General features: G+C 38.1%; 1 protein-coding gene across 4 annotated transcripts in view; it reads right to left on the bottom strand.

The window, feature by feature from the left end:
* Nucleotides 1-16,899, bottom strand: part of SDK1 (sidekick cell adhesion molecule 1) — a 427,429-nt gene that overhangs the window by 201,559 nt on the left and 208,971 nt on the right. The gene's annotated exons all lie outside the window — the stretch shown is intronic.

The following is a 16,899-nucleotide window of genomic DNA, read 5'->3' on the forward strand; positions in this document are numbered from 1 at the left end:
GTTTTATGCAATTTGTGGATTTGATCAGATCTGGGACGATATAAAGGGTAAGTAAAGGTCTGTTCACAAGTCTGTATTTATCTCTCTGCTAAGCTGAAAATAAAAATCCTACCAAACCTAGAAGTCTGGTTTGAGAAAAAAATTATGTAATAAGTTGGGTATATTTCTATAGGCTATTTGCATTTTAAGTCAAGCAAAATACCAGTAAGTTAAGGTAGTTCCACTTGGTAGCAGGATGATTAGACTGTTAGTTTGATTGTGCAGAGATGCTTTTCCCTCCCTGCTTTCTAGAAAGGTTGTAATTGTATGGGAACTTAAACATTAATTCCTGGCTTCTAGAAATGGCAAGACTTCTTGTGATCACTGGATATAAGCACCAGATATATGCTTGGACAACTAACTGTCAGTGAGACTCAGCCTTGAAAATCCAAACTCATTTTCAGCACAGGAAGGAAAAATACTCTCGGTACGAGATCTTGGGTAGTACACTACAGAGCTGTCAAGCAACAGCCTCCAAAGCTCGATATACAGTACTCGTATGACAATTCCTGTCAACAAAGCTCTTCCAAAACTGTCCTAGCAAACATCTACATGGCACCCTGCAAACCCTTGGCAATTTAGTAGCTGCCTCAAATTGTTTCTCAAAGCAGATTTCTCCTTTTACATAGGAATGGAATAAACACAAACTCTTCTAATTCAGTAATCAGGACAGATAATTACATCCCCTTAATTGTTTTCTTTTTCCAGCTTAGGCTCATGTTGATGGGAGATGGTAAAATTAGTCCACAAGCCATCTGAAGTTTGCCGCCTGCTGATTAAAGCCTTAATTGATTCAGAATGTTTTACAAATCAATCTCTGAATTACTCCAGGATCATGGTGACATATTGTAAAAAAGAATTCACACACACACACACACACTCTCCCCTTGTGAATGAGTATCACATACCCATAAATCCCTAACTGCATAAACAACTTGGTTATGTTGTTTTCAAAATTCACTGTTTGGTAAAACCAGAGCGAAATGGCAAAATGAGAATTACTTACAATAGCAACCTGACTGTAACTTACAGAGGATTCTTATTCTTCCCTAAGCTTACTTTGTAATTTCTAAATGGATTGTACACAATACATTCGGGGGGGGGGGGGGGGGGGGAGGGAAGGGGGACGGGGACACAAACCAACAAAAAAACCCCAAAACTGTCCTCATCTTTTGCAAAGCTCATAAAACTGCGATCTACAGCCTGATGGGAGCAATGCATTCAAAGCCATATGTGTTTCTGTTATTCAGTGCATTCCTTCCCTCAATCAGGATCTGCACTTTTCATTGAGATATTATATTACCTATCACGCAGTTTTGGTGAGCTCTGCGTTTCCAGAGACTGCTAGCAAGGATTCCTTTCTGAACAACAGATTTTAAAGTTCCCATGGTGATCAAGGATGAAAAGGAGAGATATCTTACATTGTTCTTAAGGGCTCATCAAAAGGAACACCTCTGGCTCTAAAGGCAAGTCCCTCCTTTCATATCGCTGAATTTGCAGAAGACAGAGTAAGTATAAGGCAACTTTGACGCAAGCCCCTCTTCCTTTTGAATTGATTGTTCAATTCAGCTCACCTTCACCTCATTCTAACCACAAGGCCACTACAGTTAAGGATGTGGAGACCACTTAAAACACAACAATTAAAAAAAAAAAGGGGGGGCTTCTCTCATATATTTCAAAAGCTGGCAGGTTTCACAAAATGTCCTATTCTTTACAATACACGCACTGTCTATAACAACTGTATTTTCTTTTTTTTTTTTAATAGCTATGTCTGAAAAACATAATCAGCTGCTAAAATGAGCTAAATTGCAGAGCCATTTGATTGTAGGCCAGTGTTTTTCCAGAGACCATTTCTTCTGAAGTCAGAGGGATCATCGGCACAGACAGGTTTGCTGTTTGCACTCATTCACAAAACTTTCTAGAAGTCATATAGCTTATGCTGCACCACAAAGGTTAAATTTACTTTTGAAAATTCTTATTAAAAGATATGACTGACAAACTTTTACATCAGAAATATTACTTAGGTAAATCATATTCACTTCTGATGAATATTTAAAAAAATACCCCCCAGTTAAGAATAAGCATTTATGACATAATATCTTCAGCATTAACACACAAACAAGTTTCGTACTTCCCATTCCACTGGTATACTGTGTCATGAAGCATGTGTACGTACTGTATTAAGATACTAAGAAGTCATCAAGGTTGCTTGTGACATTATGAAGCGAAACTGAAATGAAGTACCTGGTGCGCACAGAACTAAAGCAGGATAATTGACTTGTTAAAACCCAGGCTTTTAAAGATTGCAGTGAAGTCCTGTCAGCTGACTTCATAAACCTCTACTTTAAACACACAGTATCCTTTTCCAGCAAATAGCTTTATTGCTTTAAAAGTAGCAAAATATAGTTCTGAAAAGAAGTTGCCTTAAGGAAACACTGCTTACAAAGGCTCGGAGGAAAACAGCTTGGTCATTCACAGCCAATTCATCACTTGTATGTTTTAAGTTTCACAACTCAGAAATATTTTGACAAAATTAAAAACACCTCCTCTGGTATGTGCAGTGAAAGAATGAACCAAGAAAAACACTATCTACCTGCATCTGCTAGCCATAAACTCCAGATAAACAGTGTTATTTCATCCCTCTCCTTTGTGAGCACATATGCTATAATGTCTCATATTGCCACACTAATTAGAGGTCTGTCACTTCTTCCATTACAAGCACTCTTCAAAAGCATTTGTAACAATCTTGTAAAAAAAGATTTATCTGCGATTTTTTAAAATTACACTGCTTTTTCCATCTTTAAACCATGAAAAAAAAGCCCTCAGAAATTAGCCCAGCTGACTATTTCTGCAGCTCTGGTAAAGGCAAGATATCAGTGCCGTTACAAGCTACAACAAAAATGTGTAACCATTCCAGATTCACTTTTTCAAAATAAATTCTACATTATACTCAAGACAGGAATTCAGCGGTCACTATGACGTCCAAAAAGGTCTGCCAGATTCCATAATATTTCTCCTCAGTAGCCTATAAAGTGTAAATTGCCCTCTTCATCAATGAACGTACCAAATCTGTCGGCCCCAGTTCAATCAAAGGCAGTCTTCCTCTCCTCACCACCTCCAGTGCGAGTCTTTGTGTTTGCTGACAACATGGCCAATAGTGCTAGTTTTCAAAGAGTCCCAGGCCCTCAAAAGTTGCAACGTGCCATATCAATCATATAAAATAAAGTAATCGATATCCTTTCCAAAAACCAAAGTGGCAACTGGAGTGGCAAAGTCCAAGTTCTATCAAGATGCTTGCAGTTTTAAACAGTCTGCCACATTTACTGTGCTTATATTTTGTACAAGACACTTCCTGAAGAGTTAAAATTTACATGTCATCTTGAGGGTGGAAAAACATAATATTGTCATATTCTAATTCATTGTTTCTTTCAGTAGGAAAAAAAAATAATTTTTTTTTAATTCCTCATAACTTCTTGGGTATTGTCTATTTGCATTACAAGGTGGAACTTGTCTTTCCACAGTTAAAGGGAAGTGCTGAACATCTCTTTAGACCACCTATCCCTTAAAAACACACCTGCTGCATTGACTAGGAATGAACCAATAATAAATGTTTGAGTATTTTTTTAGAATTTTTTTAACACCCTTGCACAGTACAAATGTGTTTGTCAAGGAGGCCATAGACCAGTTCCTAAGCCAATATGGTTAGAAATAAGTGTTACTGTAGTAGAATAAGCAGAATTCTCTATCAAATTTGCCAAGTTTAATTTATCCATAAGTGAAATAATATTCATTTAGATGAAGAATCAATATGCAACAAAACTGCTAACACTACAATGAGCACAAAATTCAGGTAAGCAAAAATATTGTCTGAAGGGGGAAGAACTCCTCAAATGATTAAACAAATTATTCCTGTCACACCAAAAGTAATAAACAATAATTGCAAAACACATTTATATAAATCTTCACAATAAATCCCATGGTGTTTTACAGTTTAAGAGCAGATTAGATAGGTCAGCACGAAGTTTGAGATCGATACAACACTAATACGTTGAAGTATAAGCAGCCATACAAAATTCTTCTATTTGAAAGCATGAAATTGGTCTGAAAGTGATGAGTCTATAATCACAATATGCACAAGAAAACAAACCCTCAGGCTCTAAGTTCACAAGCTATTTAGACATATATGAAAGCTCTCTGCACTCGTATTAAAATATACATGTAAGTAAGCAGGGCCTAGAATGAAGACATTTATTTTTCAGTTTTCTCTACCTTTATCTTCGTTTGCATCTGAAGTTTCCATTTTAAATTATGGAATCAAATGAACCTTAGATTTTTCAGCTAAAAAAAAAAAAGATTCCCCCATAACCTTTGCTTTGTGAGATAAAGATCACCAAATGAAACTAAGTCAACTCCACAGTATTTCTTGGCCTTGTTCCAGGTTGATGTGGAAAGAAACATTTGTCATAATCACTTACAATTGGAAAAGAACAGGAAAAGATCACTGTTAATGACACAGCATCGCACGGCATAGGGGACTTTGCAGACCTAGCACTGCTCAATGATGACAGCGATCTAAGTTCTCTGCACAGAGGGTTTTACAGCCTAAAAAGGCAGACATTTAGTTCCACCTCCTTTGATACAATAGGTTCACTTAAATTATTTTGCTTCTTGGGGTTTTCGGTTGGTTGGTTGATTGATTGGCTGGGGGGCGGGGGTTGGAAGCGCATCGCATGCCTGCGAGATCCTCTTTTTATGCAATTATCCTCAGCATATTCGCTTTCAGTTTCATGGGCCTTTTTAGCTAGCTTTTACAGACTTGATTTAATATTCATAATCACCTTGAAAAGGCCATCTGCAATTTTAATCACTCACTACCAATTACTTTCTTTAATAGCTATGACAGTATCGCTCACAGTGATCTGATAAATCCACAAGGATAGGTGAAGGCAGCGCTGGGTGCGCAGTTTCTTTCCCAGCATTTGCAGAATATACAACATTGCTGGCTTTTTAAGTCTTCACTGGCTTTACTAAGTCAAGTTTAAGAGCACGTGGCTTTGCACAGCAGATTGAAATATAGCCAGCATGGAGTAAACAAGCAAGCTTTTCTTTTCATTCCTCCTTAGTGCTTAAGGAACAAATGGGGAATAAAAAACTCCCATGCACAACTTCTCATCTTTCCTTCTTCATGCAATAGACTGTCCACTGCAGTATTTTCCCTACACACAACAACAGTAAGCTACTTGTTCTCAGCTTGTAAATATATTTAACAGCAAATATAGCTGGACAGAATTTAATAACAATTTTGCACAAACAGAGCCTTAGGGACTAGGACATTGTGTGGACCTTCCTGGCTGCTGTATTCCTTCATTTTTATCACAGAAAGCTTATGATCCTTTAAGGATACACTGTTTAATAATGATGTTCTCCCAGATTATAGGAGCTGTAACTTTGTTCCCTCATTCCATAGCTAAAATGATCTATCTATCATAAAAAGGCAGAGTTTTGGATTATGGATTATTTTTAAGGGGCTTAAAAAGTGTAGACAATAGTCTGCACATGAAAAGAAATCAGCGTTTCTATCGCCTTATGGCACAGTCTGCAGAGAAAAAAAAAATCAGAACTTGGATTACTCTGATGTCTAACCATTCCCCAGATGCAAATGACAATATGTGAAACTGAGCAGTACAAAAACGAAGGATAACAAACATCCTGGATCGGCAATTTACAGCTCCCACGGTACAACCAAGTGGACAAGAAATCAATGCAGCTTTTACAAACATCAGGTGAAGCAACCCAGGTTACAATCAAGTCTGAGTTTCTCTTCCTGTAACAAATGGGGCAGGAAGGTCCAATTATTCTATATTACTTTAAATTTCATAGCAAGTCCTTACTAAAATCTAAAAAAAGTTTCCAATACTAAACTTCTTTTGTTAAAGTTTGGAGCAAAAATGGGTTAGCTGATTTAAAAAAAACAAACCTAGTTGGAAAGCATATAAATAACTTTCATCTTGTCTACCGAACAAAACAACAGTAACAATCAAATTAAATACTTTATGATAATGTGTCTATACAAAGAAGAATATTTAAAGTTTAACAGATGACTTGGAATCTTGCATGTTCTGACTCTCCAATGCTTAGGTTGCAGTTGTAATCACTGCTTTTTTGGTTTTGTTCATACACAGGCTATTGGGCACACTTTTGGAATTAGTTAGACAAATCACATCTATCTGGCAGAACGATGCCACAGACGTGTAAGGGTTTCTATCCTTATTCAATTTTCCTGTTCTGTGATGTAGACTAAGAAGAAATTAAAAACATCTTTAATATGAAGAGCTTTAAAAATGATAACCCTAAAGCAACCATATGTTTGTGAAAGCTTGAGATGAAAATTAGTTTTTGTAAATATGCTGGGGGGGCAATTCTGCCATGCAGACCTTCAGCATGTGTAATACAACCTTTAGGATATATTTAGGATTTTGCAGTAACTGAGTAAGTGCAAAAGTTATTCTATTAAACATCTGTTTTGAGCATATTTATTATTCCTTATCTATATTGTTTATAAGACACTTCAAGCTTGCCTAATACAATGACAGTTTAAAGAACACCATCAAATAGTTCCTAAATTACTTATTTTCTAAATTGAAGAGTGAGTCCTACTCCTATGAATAATAAAAATGAAGTTACATGCTGCAAGTTTATCCAATTCATAAGAAATAAGATGTTCCTCACTATTTTCCTAAGCAAGAGCATGGTATCTTTTTACCCTCTTGTTCACGGACCAGCCAGGACAACCTGTCTCATTACAGAACAGCACATATATTACATGGATGTTTTTCTCCAAATATGATTTTTTTTTTTTCTTAAAATAGCATGTTTAAGCTAAAGCTCCCTTCAGTAAGTTACAGATTCTTACTTTCTTGGTAAAAAGCACCTTCAGTAGGGTTTAGCAACTTTAAATAAGTGAAAATTGTACTGTAACTACATCCAACTTTGTAAAGATGGGAAACAAAGCAAAAGATTTCAAGTCAGCTACTTCGAATACTCCAGAAGTATGGCATAGCAGAATGGGACTCATAAGAGATCAAAAGGTAATGTTCAAAAGAGGTAAGTTGATATGCGAGTCTCCAGTAGCTATTCCTTTTAAAGCTTCAGAATTAAGGTACTCACATAAACTGAAACACAAAGCCCTTTACAAATGCCTACAAATCGCTATACTTCTGTCTCCTCCGGAAGGTTTTAGATTTTTTATCTTGGGCATACATGATAACAAAGAAATTAACAGTTCTAGGGAAAAGACTGCCAGCCCTACAGTCCCAGGAAGCGGCCAACATTGCATGTGGCTCGACTTCAATAAATCTTCCAAGTTTTATGATTTCTATTGCTGTTAACATATTTATCATATCTCTTTACTAGATATTAAATTTTGTAATGTTATCAGTACATATTAAAAAGCTTTTCAAAGATCCCAAAGTACTACTTAAAGTTACAAGTATGGACAGGAACTACTACTCTCACACCAACAATTAGAACTAATCATGGGCACAAAGTATTTAAACAAAAGTGAGAAGATTAGTTCACGTGTCACTGCAACGAAATAGAAAAGAGAAACTGAAGAGAAATATTTTCATGGTAGAATGTGGTTAAGTTGGAACTGGACTATACTATCAATTTTACCATTTTTGCCCATGAAAGATGATTCAATCTTGAGTAACCAACATAATCTTTTTTTATGTCTGAACAAAAAGATGTTTATTTCAGCAGCTTCCTTTCATCTTATTCCATGCTAGAGTATTACTACAAGACTGACTGAAGTAAAACACTGATCAAAAAATGATACTTGCTTTGTAAATTCTGCAGTATTATTTTAAAAAATTGTAGGTGAATCAGTGAGATTGAAAAGTGTGTGTTGAAGTAGCAATACTTTTCTGTCCAGAAAAGTTTTCTGGCATTTCTCTTATGTTGGTCTTCCAGCAAATCATCACAGTTTGTTCAAGATGGCATTTTCCTGGATGACATGTATAATTGATGTACGTCACATTTTATAAAATGATCGCAAGGTAAATTCAATTTTCTCTTTTCCTTGTTTCTGTCCTCTAAGAATCTCTTATCTCCACATATCAATTACAGAGCAGTGACAGAGATAGGTTACAAATCACTCCGATGAATGTAATAGCAAAAGTGATTAGAGATAGGGAGAGATTAATTGCATGTGTCAGATATAAATAAAGGGCTTAGGAGACAACCCAGGATTTTGAGAGAGTGTGTGTGTGTATTCCAGATCTCTTACAGACACGAAACCCCAAACCTTATAAACAGACAAGCATAACAAGAAGCTATGTTAAAATCATGAGTTATATTACAGAAAATTTAGCATTTGCCATTTTTTCAGAGCAGTATGCATAATGTATGTACATATGCTGAAGGAACATACACTCAACTCAGGTGCATTTCCCTAGCTTCACCAGCTAGCGATGAGTCCCCGTAACAACAGAGTTGTATTGTTGCATTTGGGAGAAAAGGAAGGAACCATTCTTTCCATAAACCATATATTTAAAGCTTTATTAATTTTCTATCATGTTGCATGAAGAAATGTAAGTGCCAGATATTTAAATATGTTTTACGACAATTTTGGCTGTTTCAAGTTCTCTTCAATAGTAGGACTGAAAAAATCTTACAGTTTATTTTAGTATCTTTCCATTGGAAAAAGACATTATCCTCTATTAGGACTGATATATTTAAAATATTATAATGAATCTAAGGAAAGTCAACTAGAAGTCAAGTTCTACTAGCAGAGGAGACACTAGTTGCGTCGTCTGCAGCTTCTGTCCCAGGCAAAAGTGCACCTCTCTTGAGCAGAGGGACACTTACTCCTAATAGCTGAGATACTGGTTCATACAGGTGGGGAGCAGAACATATCCTCTTTGAATTGCTGGAACTCCCTAGCAAGTCTGGCAGTTTCTCCACAGCTGAGACACAGGACCATAGGGAGGAAGAGAGACTTTCTTCATATTGCTGGCACTGACCAGCCAATTCATCCACTGTTTGTCCCTCTCCATTTTCCAGGTCATTACTGCCAATGAGTTGGCATATGACGATGGTGTGCTCCGTATGAACTTCTGCCACATGGGTTGCACGCACTTGACTTCATTTGGATCTTTGGATAGCTGCTTGTTGTCCAGGTCATCATAAATCACCTCCAGCACAGCTAATTCCCTCAGGCACTGGATACCTCCTCTCTCCATGGCAGTCCACTTGCCTGGGTGACATATAACATCTTCCTTGAAGGGATACCTTTCCTTCACGCCTGACAGGAGCTGCCTCCAGAGGCTGAGGACTTGTGCCCCTTTTCTAATTGCTTTGTCAATGCCCCCTTCCCTAGAAAGGGATCTCAGCTGTTTGGCTTCCTTACCCTCTAACTCCAGACTACTGGCCCCGTTATCCCAGCATCGGAGCAGCCAAGTGACAACGTGCTCACCTGGACAACAACTGAAATCCTTTGGAATATCTTGCAGATCACTGAGGAATAGAGATTGGGTGGTTACCATCTTCTTTATGAGTTCTTTCTCGCCCTCTAAAGAAGAGGGGGAACCCTCCTGCCAAGTTCTTCCTCAGGGGGAAGCAGGGAATTCTTTCTCTTCCTCCTCCTGCTCTTGTGACGGCCCTGCTTTAGAGTAGTCTGCCTCCTCGCTGGTGGAGCGGTATGCTTCTTCCTCCTGCTCCCTCTTAGGAGAAGCTTCTTCATTCCTTACTAAATGAGCTGACTTTCGCTTCCAAGATTTCTTCTTGTGTATGGGGGCGACTGATACCGGCATGGGTTGGTTCTCTGGTTCAGCCACAGTGCCTGTCACCAGGGCTGGAGTAGCAACAGTGTTCTTAAATAGTTGTTTAACCCTAAGCAAGACCCAACACACATTCAGGAGACATAGCAATAGGAACATGCTGGTTTGAACATCCCAAGGATGTTCAAAATTCTCAAGAGCTATTGTAATCAGCCTGGAGGAGAAGGGGAGATGGAGGAAGGTCTCCCTCCCATAGGTTGGCTCTCTGAGGAGAAAAAGTAAAAGGTGTAATTATTAATAATTTCCTATAGCTAGCTCCTGAAGTACAGAGGTGATGGCAAGGCTGAGTACAAATATGAGATTGGCCTCATGACCAATAATTTTGTCATACCATAAGCCAGTGTTACACAGTACAACAAAGCGATAACCTTAATCCACCTCCCAGAAGTGATAAACAGCACATAAACACCGATAAACAGTATGTACGGCAAGTAAGGTGTTACATGACAATTCTGAGAACAAATACAACAACTTTGAGAGCAAATAAATCAACATTGTGAACAGTGACTACTAAACTAATATAATGAGTGCTTATAACAAACTTGTTTTAACAAGCTCGGATCAGATCTGGTGTTATATCGACCCTTCATGCCAAAAAGGACCGTTGTGGTTTAATCCCAGTCCACAACTAAGCACCACACAGCCGCTCGCTCACCCTTCCCCCCAGTGGGGGGGGTAAAACCCGTGGGTCGAGATGAAGACAGTTTAATAGGACAGCAAAGGAAGAGAAAATAATAATAATTATAATAATGATAAAAGAACGTACAAAACAAGTGGTGCACAATGCAATTGCTCACCACCCACTGACCGATGCCCAGCCCGGCCCCAGGCAGCAATCGCTGCCCCGGCCAACTCCCCCAGTTTCTATACTGGGCATGACGCCCTATGGGCTGGAATAGCCCTTTGGGCAGCGGGGCTCAGCTGTCCCGGCTGCGCCCCCTCCCAGCTCCTTGTGCGCCCGGCAGAGCATGGGAAGCTGAAGAGTCCTTGACCAGTGCAAGCACTGCTCAGCAACAACTCAAACATCAGTGTGATATCAACGTTACTCTCATCCTAAATCCAAAACACCGCCCCATACCAGCTACTAGGAAGAAAATTAACTCTCTCCCAGCTGAAGCCTGGACAGTATTAGAGCAGACTGGAGCTACAACTGAAGAAAAAGCATTGAAACAGACAGTATTTTTCCAGGGTATTAAAGATGGCATTTACACAGAATTTATCCTTAAGGTTCAAGTTTTAAATCCCGAACACTTCTACAGTCTCCTTCAAATTAACATTTTGGATAACAATAGAATGTTAAGTGACCACCAAAGCTAAAGGCACACATTTACTCATGAAACCACACATGACAGAACCACTAGGGTATCCTTCCTGAAGCTCTGCTTGACAAAGAGAAAGCAAAAGATGTGTAGAAAATGGGAAAGGAAAGAAATATCATTATTTCAAAGAATGACTCAAAAGCAGTGCACAGAGGGCTGAACTGTGCTACATTGGACTTCCTCAGTATTTGTTCAGAACCTCAGGCATGTACGGTACAATGACAGCACAGAAATGCAATTTCATTTCATCCCATATTCCTTCTCCTTCCACCACCAAAAAAAGAAAAAAAGCATCATTGAAGCACTAATTTCACCTCAACAGCACTGATCCAGAGAGGCTAAGCGAAGTAAATTCCCTTGGCATGAACTAAAAACAGTTTGACAAGTTTATAGAGCTTGCATGAATTTGACCTCAGAATAGAAATATATATTCCCTGGGGGTGCCAGCCCATTTTTCTTTTTTTTTCCCTGCCTACACCTGAAAGCTGGAACTAGCTATGAAAAATTCATGCAGCAGTGTGCTTCAAACATATCCATGAAGGATCCTCAACATCTGCTGACTTGAACAAACTTGATGGTTAATATGAAAAATTATGTTAGTGCAATGCTCTCTTCCAGAGAGGAAAATGTCTGCTCAGAATCTTCTGAAAACTTATCTTCTTCACAAACCTGACAGAAGGATGTCAAAAGTAATATTCTACTGAATACATCGACAAGTAACATGGCACTTTTTCCCCCACTTTCTTTTCTAACAATGTAAAGAATATTTCATTTTTACAGACACTGAAAGTGACCTAAACATCTTGTACTATCATGAGAACCTTTCTTTATAATACAAAACAAACAAACAAAAAATTGCAGTGCTAAATCAGTACCCTGCGAGTCTGAAATAGGACTCTTCCCTTCTGTAAAATTTATGCTTTGTTGTATTAAATTGAAGAACAAAATAGGCACCAACCAGAGACAAACAGGGTCTATTTAGCCTTACGTCAATGTCTGCCATAACAGAATAAAATTTTTCTTGCTGCAAGTGGAAGCTGGTCAGAACAACATGACACCCTCGTGTTTGAAATTAATTGCAATGCTACCAAACCAGGAGTTTAATTTTCAGTCCCCAACTTTTTTTTAAAAAACTTTTTTTTTTTTTTAAAGTATTGCCAGCGCTCAAGGGAAAAATTTGTCTTCGTTAAATGATAATTGGCTTTATTATCTTTGACTCTTCAGAAATGCTGGCTGGCAAGGTTTTTAAAATTTTCATCAATCTTGTTTTCTGTTTTTACAAAGCCTGCATCAGAAAAAGACGTCAGTCTGCAGAACATTCTGTATCTCCTAGTGTTATGAATAGGTCTTGAGACTATCTAATTTACTAATAAATCTATTGAAGCGACATGCATCTCAATATTTCACAGCTTAACAAGAAGGTCCAGAAGCAAGGCCCTGAATTGCAGTTCCAGATGATTAGCGCTGCAAAACCAATTGAAGCAGGAGTATCTGAGCTGTCAGAACAGCTTACACATACCCACCTTCTGCAAACTTGCCATTTAAATCATTTACTGGGGGACACTTGCTCAAATTTTTCATAAAATACTTCAACTAAACTCAGAAATAGCAGTACATACCATTAAAAGTTTCTAAGACTGGGCCAATGGTGCTCACATCTACAGCATTGCCTTGAAGTTAATAATAGAAAAATCTCAGCAGGGCTTTCCAAACTTCTTCTAAAGTGGCACCCGAGTCCTGCCATGTCATCATGTAATAAAGTAACAAGGACATGCTTTGCGTACGTTGTGGTGAATACCTCAGCCAGCTTCTTACAGTAATAAAAAGGTCCCTATGAATTCCCCCCTGCCCCCCCCAAAAAAACCCCCGTCTACTTCTTAAACTCTTGACTTATATACTACAAATACTTACAGTCTCATTAAGCAGCTCTTAACACTCCTGCTCCCCCTTTCCCCCCCAAAAACACCCTCATGCATACGTGGCACAGCCTACAACAAAGTACCATGTGTCAGGTTGTGGGGGTTTTTTTGTTTTTCTGTTTGCCCCTTTTTAAAAAAAAAAAAAAAAAAAGTTCCGTACCAAAACCACAAGAGGTTTGGCACGGACCTTCTGAGAAATTTAGCTGATACACAGAGTATGGCCTTCAAGGAAATAAAGAGTTTTATGATGGCCTTACTTTAATGAATACTTCAATCTTTAAGTGTCCTGCCAACGCTGGTAAGATCAAAAGCATGTCACTTTATGCCCCTGACAAGCCAGAGTCTTTAGGAAGAGATCCGACCATCTGTGCTGCAGCACAGATGTCTACCTGCGGGAGAACAGGCATGAAACAAAAAGCCTAAAGAATTAATGATCAGTTTAAGATATTATAATCAAATCTATTGTCGATGGAAACCAGAAAGAGCGTTAAGGATTTCCTAAATTTTTTTTTAATTAAAAAGTAATATTTACATCTAAGAAGCTTGCAACAGCTCAGCAATAGATTAGATCTCACACATCTCTGGTCAAGTTGGGAAGTTTCAGCAATGGAGTTAATACTGAAATCCTCCAAAACAGTAATAGTGAATTTTCAAGAGGGAGTTAAGTGATGTATTTGAGTCAAAAAACAAACTGACCTCTGTTACTATTTCTGTTACAAAACTCTTGACTTTCAGACTTTCCAATTTTCCTAGCCAAAATTTAGTGTTATTTACATGAAAGCTGGGACATATGGTTAAAAAAAAACAAGACTCATTAGCTTAGTATACAGTTAACTGATTTTAAGACATCTTAAATACAGGTCTAATTTATGACACCTCACACTAATTTCAGATGTGACGCTATTCCCAACATACTGCCTGTTAGACAACATTTTTATTTCTCTGGAGCCTATCACCTCAGGAATGATGTAATCCTCTTGAAATCAGTGGAAACATGTCCACCTGAAAGAAGTGACCATTGTTTTCAAGCATAGTTGAACTGGACCTTATGCTGTGAACTTAACTATTTCGGTGACCTAGACTTTCAAATTAAGACATATGGTATTTAGAGGGCATGCAGGCAGAACACCAGTGTTTAACCAAGCTAGGGACTCAGCTGTTAAGGAAAAATACTGCTCAATATTTGGATTTTCTCATGGGGTGACCATATCTATTGGCTAATACCTCTTTACTGCAAGGCGTATTGAAGGAATGAACCATCACTGTAATGCGTACTGGGCACATATCTGAAAACACCAAGACGTCCTAAAGATCTGTTAATTTTCATTAAACCCAGGCATTCTCATGCCTACATTTTCAAAGTCTGACCAACCTCAGAATGCAGAGAAAAGCAAACCCAAACACAGTAGACACAATGCTGACAAGCTAGGCGGCTTTCTTTTGAAGCTGTTTTCCAACTTCTATGCGTTATGTTTGTAATCAGGGGGTGATGGGCAGATGTAAGACTTCATGCTGCTTGGGACTCAATGAGCTCTAGGTTAGACTGATAAGAAACAAAATGTCTTTACCTTTAATACTCAGAGCCCTGTGAGAGATTTCATCACGATTGGGGCTTTTAGACTGGATTTTTGAAACACGTTCAACATCCTCAAATTTTCCTATTCAACATGTATCAAATGTAGTTATTAATTGAAGGACAGTTTAGTATATTTTCCAGATGTCACTCAAACTCCATTTACTTTCAGCCGCAATTCAATTGACTTTAATCTGCAATATAAGGCCCTATAACTCATCATCTGCGTAGCTCAGGGCTGTACCTTTCTCCTACTGTCAGTCTTTTATTTCAGACCAGAACAGGACAGCTTACAGCTTTCTCAGTTGTTAGACTGATTCCGCAAATGTGCTTTTCCTACAGGCTGGAGCAAGTCTGACACCGATATCCTTCAAGGAATAACAAGCTATGCATATCTAACACTGTTCTCGGTGGATGACTGCCCTGGGAATTATCTACAGGTTTTTTTTCCTTTTGCCCTCAATAAAAGTGGCAATATGCATGCTGAGTCATGTAGCAAGGTTGTACTCAATAATTAATATATAATCTACTCACACAGAGATTGGATATCGCACTTTACTTGTGGTTTATTTGATTTTGATTAAACTGCTTTTAAATTTTATACATGTCCTAATGGAAAATGGCAAGTGTCATCACTCTTAACATCTGATAAGATTCAGACAGTGACAATTCAATGTGGTATCTTCCCTACCTGGGTGTACCTTTAACAATCTGTTTCCAACCACTTGCTGGAATTCTATATTACTCTTCCAAAATACATCATTTTTCTGCAACCGTTCTCTGCATATTGCTTCAGGACTATATTTTTGCCTGATTATTTTCTGTTACTGTACCAAAAAGGTTTATTCACTTCTATCTAATGTATCACATATGTTTCTTCCTTAGATCAAAGTTCGGAATGACCATGTTAATCTCATTTTCTCTACAGACATTGTAATGCCTTACGGCCAGCGCCTTTCTTCAACACACACATAGCATTAATAGCCCCGGATATCAAGACAACAATTTAAGAACCTCAATGACTAATATTCATTTTAACAAGCAACTCCATTTTTGGCTTTCCATCTTGCCTCATTCTTCATTTTCTTTTATGCATTTAATCTTTCCTATTTTTCACATTCCAGATAGACTTTGCATTCAGGGTATCAAGTCTGTACACAGTTTGAAGTGTTTTCTTTTCCATATGCCTGTTATTACCTTCTGCTTTGCATAGCACTTGTTATGCATGCATGATCACAGACTATTTCTAGCATTAATTAAGATATGAAATTAAAGTGGGAAGTACATTATTGGTCACATAATACAAACAATACAAATTTGCTTTAAAAATGAAATTACTAAAGTGTTAGCAAACCTCTTTATACTGTCAGAAATAATAATGTTTACAATCTACATGCCACTGTACAGCCCGAATTCACAAGTGGATTTGCAATATTATTTCCACTTCAGAAAGATACACATGAAACCCCAGAGAAGTTCGTTTAGTTTATAAACATATCTGGAAGAAGTCCCATGTTTGTCTCTTCTGCTGTTACACCATACAGCTTCTGCCCCCAGTGACCCCAGTTCCCACTAACAGGGCTTCCGTTGTTTGTGTAAGAGCAGCTTTCCTTGAAATCTGATTAGGAATTTTAGCAGAAAGAAAAATAATCATATTTTCTTAGAAATTAAATGTTTCACAGGAACGTAATGTTTTTGATGAACTTCTGACAAACACAAGCATGTTTCCAAAAGCAATTTGCCAGATTTCCTGCCCAGAAACCCAGACTCCCAAGTTTGCTATTGCAAGGAAACAAGCCATAGGGATTGTCTCAAATCTAATGGTATCCAAGATCAAGAGATCTCGGGCACCTCATCGTGCTGACTGATCTAGAGCTTAGAGTCTTGCATCTTCTGGAAGCCCGAACCATAAGAGTAGCCTGTCAGTAAAGCTGCCAGCGTCATCAACAGTTTGCCCGGTCACCTCTTCCTTGTCCCTACAATCAAAAGTAGAAACCTCCACATTCTCTCAGACTAACATGCTCCCTATCTCGCTGCTACTTTAAAAACACCTTTACCAAATGCCCTCAGAGAAGAAGTCAAACCATTCTACATGTTTAGAATATTAATTTTTCACCCAAACACATTTACTGCATGTTTTACAATAATTTACATGTGCATGTTCTTGCTGAATATGCACGTTAGTATATTTAGTGTGCAGTCATCTTTCT

Source organism: Ciconia boyciana, chromosome 13 (genome assembly GCF_034638445.1).
Source record: "Ciconia boyciana chromosome 13, ASM3463844v1, whole genome shotgun sequence".
In the NCBI taxonomy this organism is placed as follows: Eukaryota; Metazoa; Chordata; class Aves; order Ciconiiformes; family Ciconiidae; genus Ciconia; species Ciconia boyciana.